The sequence below is a fragment of the Chelonoidis abingdonii genome, chromosome 25, assembly GCF_003597395.2.
Source record: "Chelonoidis abingdonii isolate Lonesome George chromosome 25, CheloAbing_2.0, whole genome shotgun sequence".
NCBI lineage: Eukaryota > Metazoa > Chordata > Testudines > Testudinidae > Chelonoidis > Chelonoidis abingdonii.
In genome coordinates, this window is record NC_133793.1 from 6524075 (window position 1) to 6543677 (window position 19603).

The following is a 19603-nucleotide window of genomic DNA, read 5'->3' on the forward strand; positions in this document are numbered from 1 at the left end:
GTGAAGACGTGTGAGCTTCTTGCCCTGAACAAGTCTGCTCCGAGGGAGAGGAGGCTCCCCAAAGTCCTGCCTGGCTTTGTGGGGAGCTGTTCCAGAGCATCGCCCGGGGACTCCGTGACACTAGGTAGACAGAAGATTTCTTCCTTTGACCTTGCACTGTCTACACTGGGTGTTAGCCAGCTTAACTACATCTCTCAGGGGTGTGGATTTTTCACACCCTTGAGAGACATAGCTATGGCAAAGTAAGTTTTCAGTGTGGAGCAGCCCTAAAACAATGGAGTAAGAGGATGGAATGGAGTAAGAGGCTGAACTGGTAATGCCACCATTAAGATTGCTCAATACTTCTAAGACCCTGCTTTCAGTTGCTTATAACTTTGCCAAACTTCAAACCATTCGGGCTGAAATTTTCCATGCTGGCCTCCTGCCTACCTCAGGCTGATTTTTTTTGGGGGGGGGGGGGAGGGAGTTGGGTGTGAGGGAAGTTTCTGATAAAATGATTCAGTCATTTCTGAGAAAGAGATTGGGGAAAAATACGTTTTGTTCATGTTAGAAAAACTGTATAGCCATTTTGCTGAGAAGCTCTTGCACCTCATACTTTGGAGCAGGGTCTTGACATTCGGCAAGGCTGCCTTCACAGAACGAAGATGCCTTTTGCCATCCCCATGAAAATTTGCCAAAATTAGGCCAAGTTATACAACTATGAAAATTCTCAGTTCATACACATTCAGCAGAGATTTTAGAGTTTGGCACCTAAATTCACTGAAGACTGTCTCCACTGATCATGCTCCAGTCCATGGCTGCAAGGACAGAGAAGACTTCCCTGCAATTGCTCCTCCTCCCAGCCAGAACTACTATGGTGCTAGGCATCAGAAAGAGTGGTTTTCCTGGCAGAGCTATGTTAGTTTCCATGGCAAAATAAGATAACCAGCAAAAGCACTTTTGTGCCAGTATCATCTCCATTCTCATTACGGCTTTTGTCAGTATAGAAATGTTGTTAAAAACCTCACACCTGTAACCAACATGGATAAACCAGCAGAAGTTTCTAGCATAGATCTGACTGAAATGCAGAGAGATAAGGAGCCAGGGCAGGCTGCAGATAGGACATAATCCAGTAGGAACTAGTCTGAAACCACAAACTCATTTCAAAGGCAACCAAACATTTAACGGTAAGAACTTTTAGTCACTGCCAACCTTATCCAAGTTTGCAGTAATGAGGGATGTATCATCCACTCCTGCCACATATAAGTCACATGAAAGATGTTTTATACTACACCAATAAGATGTAACAAGTTTAAGTCTGCCATGAAGTATATAAACACAGACCCACCCCATTGCTGGAAGCAAACTAGATGGGCACACTTAAGGGTGAAATGCTAAACAAAAATAGGAAGTGTGCTTTTTATTGCCCCACATTAGCACTAGTGTCTTTTTTTCTGCTTGTTTTTAAGCAGAGAAAATTCAGGTTGATGCTTCCTTTCCTGGAGGATTTTAACAAGATATTTGGAGGAGTATGATGACTGTAGGCAGAAATCTGAGCTGGGACAGTTGCTACTCAGGTTTTGGGCTTCCTCTGATATCACCATGACAGTCCAAGATTTTGCCAGGTTGTCTAGTACACAAAAAGTGAGTCAATAACATATTCCTCGTGTAAAAATGACAGAAAAGAAGTTCTGAACAATAAACTTCATTAACCAATCTTTGTACAAGGAGTAAAGAGCACCAAGTTTTCACCCTTAGACAAGGAATTCAGCTTTACCTAGTGGGAGCAAGGCAAACCTCACCAGCATGGTCTTATCTACTACGAATAATTTCAGATAAAATAGACCCTTAAGCTAAAGTGGAAAAAAGATACGTTAAAAATAAGAGCACTTAAAGCTACAGAAATGTGACAGCAACGTCTTTTTTTAAAGAAGTAGCCTTAACCAGTAGCAGAAAATATAAGAAATGCAAAACTGACATTTTATAGTCAGAAGCCTAACACTTGAACTAAAACATCAAAATGGCCCACACAATTAATTACCCTCTCTCTGACACCAAGTCAAAAATCAACTGCAGAACAGTAATTATTTCCTTAAAGAGAGTTGCTTTCAAAGCCAAAAAAATACCTTTTTAATTAGGATGCCAGAGGCAAGAACAGGGTTAGTCACCTTACCCAACCCTAACACAGTTTTTATTGTAAGCGAATGAAATTCAGATTTCTAGAATGACCCTTGGAATATATATCAGTTTAATAATTACAAGATTACATTATAAATTCTCTCCCCCAGAAGGAAGAGTTTCAGCTAATACATCACAGTTAAGTCCTTGCACCTGTCAATTCATGAGAACTAGTCACAACTTTATCTTGTACACATTTCAAGAATTCAAAGCAAACAGATTAGTTGTGATCTCTTACAGTCGCTACAGCTCTGATATTCTTAGTAAAAAAAATTACTAAAGTTATGGCATATGCACGTGTTCAGCACCTGTAAACTCTTGAGCAAGAGCAATGTGGTCCTCTTTCAGGCAGAAACAGTGTTTTCCATTTAAGCATAAAATGAGACCCAACTGACACTTTTTAGACTGTGGCCTGAAGAAAGAATAGTTATATCAAAAAGGAAAATTATAAAGTTAACTTACTCCTGAGGACCTGTTAAAGCTGTTTAAATAGATAGGAAAGTTCAGCAGTTTAGTGATCATGCAATACATGAGAGGAGAGTCCCTAGCATCCTGACAGCACTATGGAAGCATAACAATCTCTGGTGGAGAGAATATTTTCTTTTATTGTTCTAAAACTACCCGTTCTGACATTCTTCAAGCAAATGACTGCTCTGAAAGGAAGGTGCCTCCTCCAACTCTATTCAACTATACTGGGAGTTGCAGCAACATCTGGTCACAGAGGTTACACTTCTCCCATTCAACAACAAATCAAAGAGTTACACTCTACCCAAGTTTCTTTTCCCAGGATAAGAGAAACATCCACAAAGTTTGATGTCTTTATTACAATACACAAAGGAGACAATATGTTCTAGTGAATTAGGTGTGGGACTGAGAGTCAGAAACTCAGAGTCCTAGTAATGGCTCTACAACAGCTCACTGGATGGCCTCCAGTGAGTCATTTAGAGCATGTCTATACTACTGGCGCTTCAGCAGCAGAGGTACAGTGCTGTAGCTATGCTGCTATAGCACCATACCATAGATGCTTCCCACAGCAACGGGAAGGGGTTTGCCTGTTGCAGTAGGTAATCCACCTCACCTAGCAGCAGCAGCTAGGCTGATGGAAGAATTCTTCCATCAACCTAGATGCATCTACACAGATGGATTTTTCACACCTGAGCACTGTAACTACGCCAACCTAACTTTTTAGCATAGACCAGGCCTTATTTTTGGTATCTCAATTCATCATCTGTAAAATGGGGCTAATAATCCTATAATACTCCCATAAGGGCAGTAACTAGTTAGTTAGTTAATATCTGAAGAATGATTTGAAGATGGAAAGCAAGGGTAAGTCAATTGCGTGTGTGTCAAGGTCCAAATTTCTTGTTCAAGGTATAGTCAAGGACAAGACACCAGAGAAAATCATAAAAACTCAAACGATAATAAGAAGTTAGTAAAAAGATTTCAGGGGCCATTCAAAAGCATCTAAAAGTCAGGATTTGGCCTGCAGTCCGCCTACCCCTACTTTAGGCCATGCCATTATATGAAAACTGGCAGGTAGGAGTGGTGCAAAGGGACAGAGTTAGAGATGTTTGCCCTGCAAAGGGAAACAAAGTGGTTATGGATAGTTCTAGGAAGAGGTGGGTGTATGATGTACATATCTATCAAGTTAGGGTCTCTGGGGAACCATGGAGGGGCAGGTCTCTTTGCTCCCCTCTCCTGGGTCATAGCAGGTCTCTGGAGAGTCACAACAGGGGCAGATCTCTGCTTCAAACCCCCTCCTTCTCCCAGGGTACATCTACACTACCCACCGGATCCGCAGGTAGCGACCCATCTATTAGGGATCGATTTATCTCATGTAGACTAGATGCGATAAATCGATCCCCGATTGCTCTCCCGTCAACTGCTGAACTCCAGCTCCGTGAGAGGCAGAAGCAAAGTCGACAGGGGAGCAGTAAGTGATTCTAGGTCGATCTAAGATACATCGATTTCCGCTACACTATTCTCGTAGCTGAAGTATGTGTCTTAGATCGATCTCCCCACAGTGTAGACCAGGCCCCAGATCAGGATCTCTAGGGAATCATGTGGGGGAAGGACTGTTTCCTCCTTCTCCCCAGGGGAACCAAGTGGCGGCAGGTTTCTTTCCCCTCCCCTCAGGTCAGGATCGCTGGGGAGCTGTGTGGGGGACAGGTCTCTCTGCTATTCCTCACCACAGGGTCAGATTATTTGGGGGAGAAGTGTGTCTGCACCTCCTTCTCCATCAGTGTCTCTGGAGAGCCAAGGTAATAGAGCCAGAAGGTCCTCCCCCCCACCCCCCAATCTCTTCCTAATTTCTCACCATCACCTAATTTCCTTCTCTTTTCTAGAGAGGAGGAGATAGTGCTTCAAGTTTCCTCAGTTTCTCCAAGGAGGTGAGGTGACATCTTCAGGGCTGAAGCAGTGAGCCCCAGCACACCTTGAGTCCTGGCATGCCTGCGGTGGAGCTGAAGCACTAAGTCCCGGTGCGCCAGGACTCAGGGCTTCAGCCCCATGGGACGTGCACCAGAACTTGGGGCTTCTGCCCTGTGGGAGGCATGCCAGACTGAAGCCCCTACTCCATCAGTGTAAAAAAAAAAGTTTGAGATCCATTATGCTACATGTTAAATATATGAATATTTTGAGAAACTATATATAAGCATCTAAAGACTATTTGGTTGTCTATATGCACATTTGCCCCCAAACTCTTAAATACCATAATGTAACAGAACAATTTATATCAGTGAAATAACCTTTTTTTAAGGAGTTAAGGAAAACCCTATTATCCGGATCAAAAAGCCCCTAAATCCAGACAGTAAATTTAAACATCTTTCACTCTGCCAGTCAAGATATCAACAGGCACTTAATCCTGGGAGCACTGACTGGCCATAATGATTGATCAGAATGAAAATATAACTAAGCTTCAACCTCAATGAATGCCACAAAATGAACAATTCTCAGGTAGTTTTGATTCCAAGTTTTTGTTCTTCAGAAAGAGGGAAGATGAACATGAATGGCTACCAAAACATTGTAAGTAGGTTGTCTTCTTATGGATAATTTCATTAAGTATTACTGACAGAGGCAAGAAGGCATCCAACACCTCAGTACTTCAGTGAGCTGTGACTGGTCTGTTACAAACCAGAGTAGGCCTCGCACTGACATGATTAATTTTGCTATTTAGACACCTTTATAATAGCCTCATAGCACTTGATATGATCTAAAAAGACATCTTTATTAGCTAAATTACATGCAAAAATACTGTACAGCTTGCAAGAGTTATGCTTAAAAACAAACAGATGGAAGAAGACCCCTATATTAGCCTCTAAAGTTTTATTTTAAAAAATGCTGCATCAGTCACTTATTTTTTAGATGAACCAAAAACAGTCAAATATGATTTCTGACTTGACAGACTGAAGGCAATGTTAAATATGTGAACTTTAGCAATGGCATTTAAGTTTGATTTTATACTTCGAGATTACCTACTTTACTATGGATTGATACTTAAATCAAGTCCTTCAACTGTGCAAAATCCTTGTACTTCTGTATTTATCCTGCACAAGATTAGCAGAACAGTCCTGACAAGCAACTATCAACAATCATAAGTTTCAGAGTAGCAGCAGCATAGTCTGTATCCACAAAAAGAACAGGAGTACTTGTGTCACTAAGGTGCTCCCTAGCTTCACCACCCCTTCCAAAACCTACATTTACAAGTATTTCCCTTGCTACATCAAGGCAGTTAAACAGATTGCAACAGCTGCAGCTTCCCAGAATTGCAAGATACAGATACTTTGGGAAAGGTTAGTTGGATCACCTTTCAAAATAATCTAGTGCACAAGATGCAAAGCAAAACCTGCTAATTTACCATCTGTATTAAAAGAATACCTTCAATATTTGTGAGAACAGCATCTTGCAATCCAGTTTATGTTAACTCATTTTGTTCTCAGCTGAATACTACATTTGATATTCTTTTAATGCTATTACTTAATAGTCATGAAGTGCTGAACTTGCTTTCTTTCCTTCCCTCTCATAAAAATCTTAATTCCTGTGTTTTATACTTACATACCTGCAATAAGGGATATGGAGTTTTGTTTTGGAGGTTTTTGTTTGTTTGTTTGTTTGTTTTTTTGGGGGGGAGGGGGAGGTAGAGTGCTACAAGACTTGTGTCCTAGAAAAAATCCAATTCTCTTTATACTATGGCCTAACTAGACTTTCCTTGTAATTTAACTTGACTGCATTACACTTCACTTCCTGTTCCGATGTAGGGCTGCTACATTCTACCCCATGTGCGGTGGAAGTGAGAAATGTTAATACTACAGTTTGCGTGCAATGTAGTTGTAGCCATGTTGGACCCAGGAAGAAGAGCTCTGTCTGGCTTGAAAGCTTGTCTCTCTCACCAACAGAAGCTGGTCCAATAAAAAAAAAAAAAAAAAAATTAACTCATCTACCTTGTCTCACTAATACCACAGGTACATTCAGAAGTGCCTTAAGGGTTCTGCTGGATTCAAAAGGTGCTTTGTAAGCAAAAGATTTTATCAGGATTTTAAGAGTTCTCGAATCTAGTCAAGTTTAGCACAATGGACAAACGCAACACTGAAGCTTCAGGAACTCAATTCAATGACATTTCTTTTCTAGAATACGCTAACTGTATAGAGAACAGAATGCAAGTTCTATAGTTTCTTGGAAACAATTCTTAAACGTAATCTCTAAAGGCAGCTTGTTCGTAATGACACGTGCCTGGAGAGGGGAGAAGTCAAGAAATTCTACAGTTCCTTATTACTCGCCCCTGTGAGTGCCCTACCAATTTGCTGACAAGCTCTGCTGATGACTCACTCATTTCCTTTTGCTTGAGCCAAGTCACTCTGTTCTCTGCCCTAAAACAAGGCAGGTTTACCTCAATTTTCTGCTTGATAAGACAGACAAATATCAAATATTCAGTCTAAGGAATCAATTTAGCAAGAGAGAATAAAAGCAGTCAGGTGTTTTTCACAAGAAACCTCTTTTCAATCTGGCACTGATCCTGCATCAAAAACTTCAGTGAAGATGGGAGAAAACACTTGCTGTTTCCAAACGTGAGAGAGCTCAAACAACTAATATAACCAACAGCACAGGCACTGTTTAACACAAGAAAGCAAAAACATCTCTATGCCTAGGTCAGCAGTGGGAAATGAGCAGATACTCCATTTGGATTTCCAAAGATAATCTACTGGGTATGTGCTTTATGCCAAAGAAGTTTCTGTTTGCTGAGAGGCAGAAGCAGCTGTGAAACTGGAAATACTGTTTTAATTTTTTGTTTTTAACAATCCTCATGTTTAAAACCAGCTCAGAGAGGAGCCATATTTGAATATTATTTAAGTATAGTTCCCAAACAACTCCATCTGGGCTCCTAAAAGTGAAAACAACTTCAAAATAATCAAAAACAATGGGCCCACCTAATGAAGCGTGATGAGCTTAAAAGCTCTTATGTTCAAAATATAGAACTGTGTTTAAATTGCAAAGAAAAAAATTAAAATGACCTTAAATGACATTTTACATAGTCATCTTATATATAAGTAAGATTGTGTTATGTTTTAACAGCCCATTCCAAAATAAGTTGTGTGAAATTTTTTTGCATCAAGTGCCATATTCTGGAAAACCAAGAAATTAACTTCCCTGGCAACACACAAGTCAAATATATTTTTAAAATTCAAAATGCCAAACAACAAATCAGAAATACTAACCCATCAAACCGGAAGCAAACATAGTGGTGTTTTCACAGCATTAATGCAAGAGAGGGTAAAGATATTATTCAGTAAATAGAGTCAGAGTAGGAAAACTCCATTTCTTGTACCACATTTATCTCACATTAGTTTGTCTACACTTGAGACACCACTGTAGCACTTCAGCATAGACGCTATCTACACTAATAGGAGGTGATCTCTTGTTGGCATAGGTAATTCATCTCCCCTATCTACACCTATGGGTTAGATTGGCTTAACCACATCACTCAGGGATGTGATTTTCCACATCCCTGAACGACATAGCTGGGTTGACCTAACTTTTTAGCACAGACCAGGCCTATGAGTTTACTATGTCTCTACTGAAAAATTGATAATGTGCAGTGGAAAGTTAAAGGCCAAGGGTGCACATATTAAGAGCCATGTTCAATAGCCACTGAAATTTGTAAGTAAATATAAAATGAGATTTTAATAGGCAATTGTTAAAATTCAAAGAGATGAGCAACACAGTGCTTTCAAGCATAGCCAGATTTTCTGTATACAAGACCTAAAAGAATGTGTGTTTAGAGTAGAAATAATGGAAACAAGAAAACATGACAGAGGTATATAAAACAAACAATCAGAGCGAAAAAGCCCAGTACTCCTACTGACATATGCTCTCAAATCACAGAGAGACACCAACGAAACCGAGGGGATAACAAATTTAATACTGATAAAAAGAAACTTTTTTAAAAAAAACACCCAGCACAATTATCCTATGGAGCTCATTGCCAAAAACATATGATATTGACACCAGAGCTTAGTATGCTTAAAAACATTTTAAAATTAGAATATATATTAAAAAATCATGCTTCAGGCCTTAAATCATCCACTAAGATGGGGATAAGAAAAAAAATTTCTTCTATGGTTACAATATTTTAAATTGTCTACTATGAGGTTCCTTATACCCCTGTCCGAAATATCTGCCTAGGCAGATCTCTAGTCTTACCTAGCATAGCAACTCCTATGTTCCTATATGTTAAAAAGGTATTTACCTTAACCCTAGAGACTAACAAATTTATTTCAGCATGAGCTTTCGTGAGCTACAGCTCACTTCTTTGGAGCTCATGCTGAAATAAATTTGGTAGTCTCTAAGGTGCCACAAGTACTCCTGTTCTTTTTGCGGATACAGACAAAAACGGCTGCTACTCTGATACCTTAACCCTGACTCTCCAACCCTTAAGGTGCTGCACTTTCAGTGTTCAAACAGTAATATTTACATGGAGACATTCTGCACTTACTTCAACTCTTTAACAAGTGATTAAAGTACCAGACTAATCTGATTATAATAGAGAATACATTTATACATAACAAAGAAAGCTAATTCACTAGTTAGCGTGGCTTACAACTGACAATGTGCTTCCCCCTCACAAGCAATCAAAAAGTGCCACCCCTAGAGTTTGCAGAGGCCATCAGACACAAAAATATTATAGTACCTAATGAATCATTCTGCTCATCTACGGACTCTCTCATTTTAACCCAATTAAAAAAATTGCCTTTATATAAACAGTCTACAATACTGGTTCTCTCTAGACGAGGGAGTCTCCAGAACTGTACTTTAGTAAGTCCTCTCCCAGAGGCCTCACAAAAGTTAACCAATGCAGCATTCCACAACAGGGCAAAGTACAGAGGCAAGAACTGAGAGGCAAACTATGTTCACATTTCTGATATAGAAAACGTAAGTTCCCACTTTCTGAATTGAAAACTGACACTTACAATTAGAGGTAATTAAGAATTATGAAGTTGACCCTTTATTTCTATTAGAAGCACACAGAAGATTTGCAGCTAGAGCCACGTCTCATTAAAAGACATGCACGTTCACAGAAATGCATTCCAGCATAGCATTCTCACAGATATTTATAGCCCTACCTCTTGTCAAACTCTCAGTCTATATAATGGATAATTTCTTTCCATCAGTTGGACTTATAGAAGTCAAACATTTCTATACTTTGACTCACAGAGGGTTTTTTGTTGGTTTTTTTTTTTTTTTTTTTTTACACTGCTACTGCAGTTGTGAGTCAGAACCTCTGCTGTTCATTCAGGGGGTTCACAATCCACTTTCCATTTACACGGGAGCTTTTGAAAAAGGCAACCACCTTCCCACCCCCAGCTGAAAATGCCCTGAGAGAAAAAGCAGCTTGTGACTAATCATGCTAACGAGGCACAGGAGGAGTCACCAGCACAACTCAGCAAGGCGCAACCCACCCCACGGCTTAGACACAAACCACTTCTGGCAGCACCTCAACCCCCACATCTGCCCTTCGTGCCCCAGGCCAGGCTCCCCTTCCCTCCAGGGCCCATGTGGGCTGTGCAACCCTCAGCCTCCCCCAGGACATGCTGCCCCAGCACCCCCTCCCCCGACACACCTGTGCAATCCGCCCCCCACCTCATGCTACTCCCTCGGCCCCACCAGCACCGCTCAGAGCCCTCCCCGCCCCCGGCCTGGGCCCGGCTCCGGCTCCGGCCCCGGCCACCCCCACAGGCGGGAGGGCGGGCAGGACACCAAGGCCTAAGGTCCCCGGGGCCTCACCAACCCTCAGCCCCCAATCCCCGGCCCCTCCTCACCTGGGTGCGCCCCCCTCCCCGCGGCCCGACCCCGGCTCCTCACCCTGGGCATTGAGCGCGGCCGTGTCCGTCGGAGCGGGCCCGGCGCCTCCCACACACCGGGCAGGGAGGGGGCGCGGCGTCGGCGGCAGCCGCTCTGCCGGCGGAGGGGGAAGGACGAACGAGCCCGGCCGGTTGGAGCCGCAGAGACCGCGAGTGAGCCCGCCCCGTCCGCCGGCTTCCCCTCGGGAAACGGCTCCTCCTCACACAGGCACTCCCCCCGCGCAGCGCCGCACGATGGCATGGCCCGCGCACACTCCCTCGCCAGCATTGGTACGGCCCACCCCCCCAGAGCCGTCATTGGTATGGCCCGCCCTCCCCCCAGTCCTGGCATTGGAATGACCTAGTCAGTCACTTCCCATCAGCGTTGGTACGGGCCTTCCCCCTTCTCCCCCCACAAAAAAAACGGCAGGATGTGGCCGCTCTTACCCCCTGATCAGCATTGGTACGGCTCATGTCCCCCCAACTGGCAATGGTATGGTTGCCCTAGCATTGGTATAGTCCCTCCTAAATATAGTATTGGCATAACCCATCCTACCTTGGAATAACCAGTTCCCGGCCAATTACCGTCTCTCACCCCCCCATCAAGTCAGCAGTGGTTTGGTCCAGGCCCCCCACCAGAAAGAAAATCATCATTGGAATGGCTCATTTCCCCCAAAATATCATTGGCCTGGCCTAGGTGCCTTTCCCCCCTCAGTAGCGTCAGGATGGCCCCTTCCACTTCATAATCACAATCGGAATGCCCCATTGCACCCCAACAATAGTGGTGGTATGGTCCACATCCCTGGTATAGATCCCCCCCCCATCTTGGTTTGCCCTACTCTGCGCCTCACATTGCCCCTCCCCCCACCACTTCCACTTTCTTTCCCTTTGTTTGTGGACCTGCACCTGCCCTCTGCTGAAAGGGGCTGGAACTGCTCAGCTGGGTATCAAAAGCCCTATACTGCTAATGGTGATTCTCCTCTAGACTCCAGGGCTAGGCTCCTGTGTTTTGGAAACAGAAGGGACCAAGTTCTATACCTGGTTGCTGTGAAATTTGTAGTGACAGCCAGGAAGTTCCTGGCTGACCATGGATTTGTTGCAATATTGATAAACAGACATTGAGAGTGGGGACAGTGAACAAAAAGCCCTGGGTGTTGCATAGATGTTATTTCCCAAGGAAAGCAAGAGGTAAATGCTGGTTGGAAAGCAAAGATCTTTGCAGATGGGCCTGAATATCTATATCCTAACATGCATCACACCGTTCCAGGAAGCATCTTTTAATCTTGATTCTGCAGCCCTCAGCCATACACAGTGAGATGTCTCTTGTGCAAGTAATAATAATACTCTGCACTTGCACAGCATTTTGTACCCCCAGAACTCAAAGCTTTTCACAAAGGTGAGTAAATATGAACCCGATTGTACAGAAGATGGAAGTGACTTCTCCGATACCATGTATCAAGTCATTGACACTGTAGAATAGGATTCTGATGTCCTGCCTCCCCAGCTGTTGATGGTAAATCCCTTAGATTGTAGTCCCCTTGGGGCAGATACTTTGTCTTTCTATTCCCCTGTAAAGTGCCATACATACCTGTGGCACTATGTAAAATAATAAAAGATGCAGGATGGATGGGCATTTATGCCCAAAATGTAGCCAAGGTTGAAGGTTGCCACTGTCCAAGGATGCGGTTGTTAGACATTCCCTGCAGATGAGGTTATCAGTATAAAAAGTGGATCACTTGGGAAGAATTGCTCCACCTCAGATGCCACAAACCCTGAAATTTTTACCATCAAATGCAGATAACTTGCCAGGTGAGAACTGCTGCATTCCTGCCCATGAGAACAAACTAACAGGCAGAAAATGGGGCCTTCTCAGGTGAAGTTTAAACACTGAGAACATGCCATGGAAGATACCGAGCAGGGTGAAAAGAATGTCATGACTCAGCAGCCACTGTTGAAACTCTGCCATCTGCACTGGCCACAGATGAGAGGGCAATGATTTCAGGTTCAGGTGCCAGAAGCAGGTCACCCTAACCTTCTGTCTATAATACCGTGTGCACAGGGTGACAGAGAGCTGGGAGATCAGCCCAAGGATTCAGTTTTGCTGGGAGAGGACAAGAAACAGAACAAGAACTGGGTGTAAAGGGAGCTAGTGTTTGACTAGAAGTGATTCTCAAACTTTTGTCCTGGTGACTCCTTTCATATAGCTAGCCTCTGAGTGCGAACCCCCTTATACATTTAAAACACTTTTTTATATCTATCGCCATTTATATATGCTGGAGGCAAGCAGGGTTTGGGGTAGAGGCTGACAGCTCACGACCCCCCATGTAATAACCTTATGACCCCCTAAAGGTCCTGACCCCCAGTTTGAGAACCCCTGGACTACAGCAATATGCAAGGAAGCAAGCCCTTTTGGAGGGGGAATTTTCAGGAAAGATAAAGCTTTTGTAACAAGTTGTATGGTTATTTAGAGAGGAGAAAAGCCTTCGTAGGAGGAGAGGGACTATCCTTCCCTGGGAAAAGCACTGAGTGAGGCTGGGAAATCCCCACCCTCTCCAACCTGAGTACAGTAGAGAGATTTCTGGCTCTCTAGCTCCCTTCTCCTCTATAATGAAATCACATTAATCCCACACTAACTCATCCCACTGTGTGCCACCCCGTTTCTCCTTCATAGCTCAGAGACAGTTATGCCTCTCCATCAAGGTGGCATTTCATGGGTAGCTCCAGGGATGTATTTGGGCTATTATGAACAACGGGTAAAGGACAAACATTTTAGTACGTAAGTTTAGTGGCGCTGGAGTAAGGCATCAGGATGACTGTCCCCGGGAACAAAGTCCCCTGTTTATTATCTACACAACAGGGACAGCACAGGCAGCAGCACGACCATTTAAAAGATTCCGCAGTTGTCAAGTAATCCACTTACTTTCACTGTGCAGGACTGCAAGTTGACTGCAGGAGAGTTCAGGACCTCTGGCTCTGAAAACACAGGGTCCAAGTTCCTGGCCAAATTCCAATTTAAGTAATTACATTCTGCCTCTCTAAATCCTCCTTGCAGTTCCAATGGAAGATGCTGCTTGTCCTCACTTCCTGTGCTGAACTGTTGAGTGATGTTACTGTGCAATTTTACTCAGCAACCACGTTCCACCCAGGAAGGGGCCACACTTAAGAGTCATGCTTTGGCATATCATGAAAAGCAGCAGAGATCATGCACTTTCTTACAATACAAGTTGTGTATTTAATTCCATTCTGTTCGGTGATTAGGGATCTTGGCAGATCTTACTAGATAACAGGAAGTTATGTTCTTGATGGACGGTTTACATACTAAGTCAATTCTTAAAGGCCTAGTGCCAATACCTTAAAGACTGTTTAGAACACTACATCCTTCAGTATTGACTCAAATTATCTCATTCCTGGCCCATCTCACAGCACATGTCCTACATAATGTTCTCTGAGACCCCATGTGCACTTCAGAGGAGATTCCATAGGGCAGGTGGGCTAGGCATTCCCTACTCTGTTTTGAATCAAATATATATTGATCTTTACCTGCTGCTCTAAATTATTTCTGAGGCATCGGTACCTGTCAGAGTTGCATCTGAAATGTAGGGCAGGTCAGAAAGAGACTGTCAGTTCCGTATCTTGTGATAAAAACATGAAACCACATGTTGGCCAACATAAAACAACTGCAAGACAGAAACCAAAGATAACATAGTAGTCACTGCTCTGAGGGACTTGTGCCAGGAAGAAGGAAAAACGAGTTACCATAAACCCTGGAGAAAAGCATGGTTGTGTTGTTCACCGAGCGGAGAAGTTTGATTTGTGCTAGAAGCCAGCAGCTAGTAATTACGGAAGGTGGAGAGCACTGGAAAGAGCAGGATACAAAGAGGGCAAATAGACTTGTCATGCTGCTTCTTTCGGTTCATGAAAAGAACTGTAGAGATACATTAGAGGGGATAAATGATTTGGGGTGGCACAAGGGGTCATAACACTGGCCCTCATGTATCCCACAGCTGTGGCGTTTGCCATGGAAATCACCTCTTATGCACAATTGTGCTCCTGAATCCCAGTTTTCATTTTTAAAAAATGCGTCTAGCCCTTATGGTTGCAAAGGAAACCTTGAAGACATGACAAATGTAACCAAGCATGAGTCTACAGGCAGCCTGAAATAATAACTCTGAGAAAGCTGAACAGTCTCGCTTCTTCCCTTGGCATTTACCAAAGCACTGATTCAAAGAGAAAGTTTAGATGGCTGGAGTAAGGGGGTAAGATCAGGGGACTGAGGCCTGATCCAAAGCCCACTGACATCAATGACTCCAGCTGACTACACTGGGCTTCGGATCAGGCCCCAGATCCTGATCTCCATTATTCTAGTGTATCTCGTTGGAATTCCACAGGGGGTTACTCCAGTGAGATGAGTGGAGCCAGACCTGGGGTGTTTACATACCTTACTGCCATTGGTGACTTATTATGATGTCAGTTCCCAATGCCAGACAAATACCCAACAAAAACAACATACTATGTATTCTGGGAATGGAAATAGTTCTCAAGCTTCATCCTAACAGGATGAGAGGAGGGAGGTAGAAGGGAATTGGAAGAAGGCCCGAGAACATAGGTAGAGGTGAGCAACAGGCACACAGAAGGGAGAACAGGTTTAGTAGACTGATTCATCTGGCCGGGCTCCAGGTAGCTCCAGTGAAAGGTATGAATGACCCATTGATCTGCTTCTTTGTAGAAGGGGTGGAACACCGGATACAGCTGACTCAGAGCCTGGGTTCAGCAAGACCCTGCCCCTTCTTGCAGCTATGACTCCACTTCTGGCTGGACTCCATCTAGAACAAGGAAGAGAAACCTGTGAGCTGGATGAGAGTTTCAGTCCTGGCCACGTGGCTGTAACTGGCCAAAATGCGCGCACGCACACACATACTTGTACTCACACTTCTGTAAAACAGTGCTGACTTATAGCATGCCACTTGCTTTCCTTTCCTGGTGTCATGTGGGATTGTTGTCCTGGGCACAACATCAAGTGGGCACACTGTCTGCGTGTGACATTTAGATAATGGGAGGGTGTTGCAGGGCTGCAATTGTGTTCATAAAGTGCTCCAGAGGGCAAGCAGGAGGCCTATGCACCACTTAAGACCCATGTGTGTCTTAATTTGGGGGATTCAGTGATGTATAGACCTTGTGCCAAGCCCCTGCACATGGGGTATATTTCACTCTATGAAGGCCTTGGACGGAAGGCACTGTAGACATGGAAAGTTCTGAAGAGGGCTTATGTGCCGTATGAGCTGGTGTTTTGATATGCTTGGTTCTATTCTGAAAATTGGATTATTTTTCCTCTCCAAAGTTCCTGTTGTCTCATCTTTGCCTATTTGGGTATGTTTACACTGCAATTAGGCATCACAACTGGCCTGTGCCAGGTGACTCAGGCTTATAGGGCTCGGGTTAAAGGGATGTTTAATTGTGGTATACATGTTCAGGCTTGGGCTCCACCTCCCATCTTGCAGGCTACTGGTGCCTAGGCTCCAGCCCAAGCCCGAATGTCTACACCACAGTTAAACAGTCCCTTAGCCCGAGGATCCCAAGTCAGCCGGCACAGGCCAGGCACCAATTTTGAATTGCAGTGTAGACATACCCACTGTGTACACAGTGCACACCACGTGTTGGTCTATGTCAAATACCCCACACTCACCACCAGAGGGCAGCAGAGCACAGCATTCATTACACAGGGTGGGGTCTCTGAGACCAAAGGGGCTACAGACATAGAAACTGATATTAACCTGTAATACTAATGAACGACGATCTCTTTGATCTGAGCCCATGAACCAAAACTTCCTTTTTTAGCAGAAGAGATTAAGAGAGGGTTGCAAAGGAGAGAAAGACTCAGGACTCCCCTTGCAGGCCCCCTCTCAAGAAGAGCCCCCTAGAACTGCCACGGCTGCTTAGCTAAAGCAGGCAGCTGCAGGAGGAATGACACTGACGAAAGCTGGAACAAGCGTTCTTCTATTCTCCAAACCAGCACGAAACCCCTCCCCATCCCAAGCTGCAGATGGGCGTCTCTGTGGCACACATCCATTTGTGAAGTATGCAATAGCTAGTATGTTGAAGCCCAGAGTTGTCATCCCAATTTCAGGGGATAACTATGATAGCACAGAAGCCCGCACATCCACCCAGGCAGTCCTCTGCTTCCTTATTACACCCCTGTAGAACGGGACAGAGGGCAGGAAGTGCACGGAGGACCACACATTCGGCACTGGAATTGACTGACTTCCCAATTCCATCCAGAGGAAAAGCATATCCACGCTGTAGCTTTGCCTCGGGGATGGACGGATGCTGCAGCCAGTTAAACAACCAACGATTAATGATTATTAATTTGTATTTCAGTAAACACAGAGGCCCCAACTAAGATTGGGGCCCTACTGTGCTAGGCGCTGTACATAGTAAGAGAGCATCTCATCTCCAAAGAGCAAACTCAAAAGATGAGACAAAGGGTGAGAGAAGGAAAGTATTATCCCCATTTTACAGATGGAGAACTGAGGGTGATTAAGTGACTTGCCCAGAGCCAGGAACTGAAGCCAGATCTCCTGTGTCCCAGCACAGAGCCTTAACCAGACAATCTCCCCTAAAATGACCCCTGATGCTTAGCCTAGGTTAGCTAAAAAGGACTTACAGAGCTTGCACATCACAGCAGCTTCTGTTACCCTTTGGAACTTGAGACTCATTTGTGTATGTTTACTTGCTTTAACCTTGCAAATAACTCCCTCATTTCTTTTTCTTAGTTAATAAATCTTCAGTTGGTTTATTATAGGATTGGCTAAAAGCATTGTCTTTGGTGAAGGTCTAAAAGAGCTGGAGTAAGTGACTGGTCCTTTGAGACTGGGAGTAACCTGAATATTGTTGTGATTTTTGGTGTAAGGGACCATCTATCACAAAGGCAAGAGTATGAGGGTGGCAAGATAGATTGGAGTACCCCATGGGACTGTCTGTGACTCCATGTTAAGGCTACTGTAATGCCTGTGGAGTTCACACTTGCTACTTAGTTGGTGAAATCTAAGTTTAGAACTCACAACCAATTTGGGGTGTATGCCCTGCTCCTTCCCGAGGTTGGAACTGACGCTCCTGAGTCACTCCAGACTCAAGCTGTCAAACTCAGCAACATTACTGGATTTCATGAGGATTTGCAGGGAAAGAGTTCTTTCCGCGTTAGCTCAGCTTTGGGCCTCCTGTCACCACCACCTTATGTGTGGAATTTATAAACTCCGAACAGATTCATCTGCTTCCTGTAGTATCTCTTCTTCCTCCCTTGTATTCAAAATCAGCTCATCTCCAACAGCTCACTATGGTGCTCTGCAAAGCCTTTGTAGCTGGACCCTATTGGGACTGGATCAACTTCTAACAACGCCTCTTCCAAGAATCTTAGATCTGCTTCCAAAACGACATTACTCCACCACTTGGAATCTACGAGAACACAAGCCACTGCAGTGCCTTCTGGCAAGAGTGCCAAGAGGTCATGTTTGTACCTACCATAGTGTCCTTAGAAGGCAACATCCAGCTCAGTATGTGCTGCAAGTGCTTAGGCAGGACAGCACGAGTGCAGGACTAGATCACCAGCCCTCCAGCTGTGGTTTTCTTTTCTTTGGGTGGTTTGCTGTAAATGTCATAGCCCAGGGTTTCTCCAAAAGGGGTCGCCACTTCTGTAGGGAAAGCCCCCGGCGGGCCGGGCCAGGCCGGTGCGTTTACCTACCCCGTCTGCAGGTCCGGCCGGTCGCGGCTGCCACTGGCTGCGGACCGCTGCTCCGGGCCAATGGGAGCTACTGGAAGCAGCGCAGGCTGAGGGACGTACTGGGCGCCGCTTCCAGCAACTCCCAATGGCCCAGAGCAGCGATCCACGGCCAGTGGGAGCTGCGATGAGCTGGACCTGCGGACGGGGCAGGTAAACACACCGGCCCGGCCCGCCAGGGGCTTTCCCTGCACAAGCAGCAACCCGTTTGAGAAATCCTGTCATAGCCTGTATATGTTGTCTAGCCTTCACGCTCCTGTCCCATCCTACACTCTGCTCGCTGTGTCCCCAGAACACCTCCCAGACCCACAACCCCAAAGTCCCCAGAACACACCCCCATACCTGCAACCCGTGTCCCCATAACCCCATCCACCACCCCAATGTCCCCACAATACCCCCATACCTGCAATCCCTGTGCCCCTACGACATCCCCATACCCGCCACCCCAATGTCCCTCATACCTCCCACCCCAGTATCCCCATAACACCCTGATACCCACCACCCCAATGTCCTCATAACACCCCTCATACCCACAATCCCTGTGCCCACAAGAGCCCCATTCCCACAGTCCCTGTGCCCCCCAACACCCCCATAGCCACAGCCCCTGTCCCCGGGGTCTAGGCACCGCCCCTCCCATGCAGTGTCTGCGGGGCTGTTTATTTCCCATTGGCTCATCTCATGCCTTGTCCCCGCCCCGCACCCAGTCCCCGCCCTGCCTCCCCTTCTCCCGACCACGTGCCGCCATCAGCCCCAGGACCCCGGGCATGCGCACGCCAGCATGTTCGGAGATCGCGCAGCGACTTGCGAGCACACGCAGCAGAGCTAGGGGAAGGGGAAGGAAGGTGCGCATGCGCACTGAGGCCACCACGCTACGCCTTGAGTTTTCGGCCACGGAGGCTGAGAGAAAATACAATACGCATGCGCACTGAGGTGTGGCCAACGCTTTGTTCTCTGCTCAAGGCGTTGGTTGCGCACGCGCAGCGTACCTTGTTAGAGGGCTGCGCAGGCGCATTGAGGTCCCTTGGTACTTTGTTTTCGGCGGGGCTGTGACTTAATAAGGCGCCGCTAAGCGCGACGCGTGCGCAACGAGAGTCTCGCGCGCGCGTCTTCGCGGGCTGAAGGTTGCGCGTGCGCACGGACGACAGCGGGCGACGGTTGGGCATGCGCATCAGTTCCCTTCGGCGCTTTGTTCTCGACGGAGGAGGCAGCGCATGCTTAGTGCTTGAGCCTTCTGTGACGGGGGCGGTGGGCGAACGTCCACGCCGCACGGGAGCGGGCGGCGGCGGGAGCGCAGGCGCAGTGGGCGAAGAGCTGTTGGCGGCGGAGGGGGTGCTGTTTCCGG

At 45.5% G+C, this 19603-nt stretch overlaps 1 protein-coding gene and 1 long non-coding RNA gene across 5 annotated transcripts in view; both read right to left on the reverse strand.

The window, feature by feature from the left end:
• Nucleotides 1-10723, reverse strand: part of PTP4A2 (protein tyrosine phosphatase 4A2) — a 26790-nt gene extending 16067 nt beyond the window's left edge. The window contains exon 1 of one of the 3 annotated variants that reach the window (XM_032787829.2): nt 10513-10723. The gene's annotated coding sequence lies outside the window, so the exon portion shown is untranslated. Of the gene's footprint in view, nt 1-10469 lie in introns of all 3 variants that reach the window. The other 2 variants (XM_032787831.2, XM_032787830.2) reach the window with 2 other exon arrangements.
• A 1028-nt stretch (nt 10724-11751) lies between these two features.
• Nucleotides 11752-19551, reverse strand: LOC116829158 (uncharacterized). Of its 2 annotated transcripts, none has more exons than XR_004374687.2 (2): nt 19248-19551; nt 11752-15313 (listed from the first exon to the last, which is right to left on the reverse strand). It is a non-coding gene; the product is annotated as an uncharacterized LOC116829158 (long non-coding RNA). The 2 variants fall into 2 exon arrangements; XR_012654867.1 differs by lacking the exon at nt 19248-19551 and adding an exon at nt 18006-18171 and having other exon boundaries at nt 14124-15313.
• Nucleotides 19552-19603: the final 52 nt, after the last annotated feature.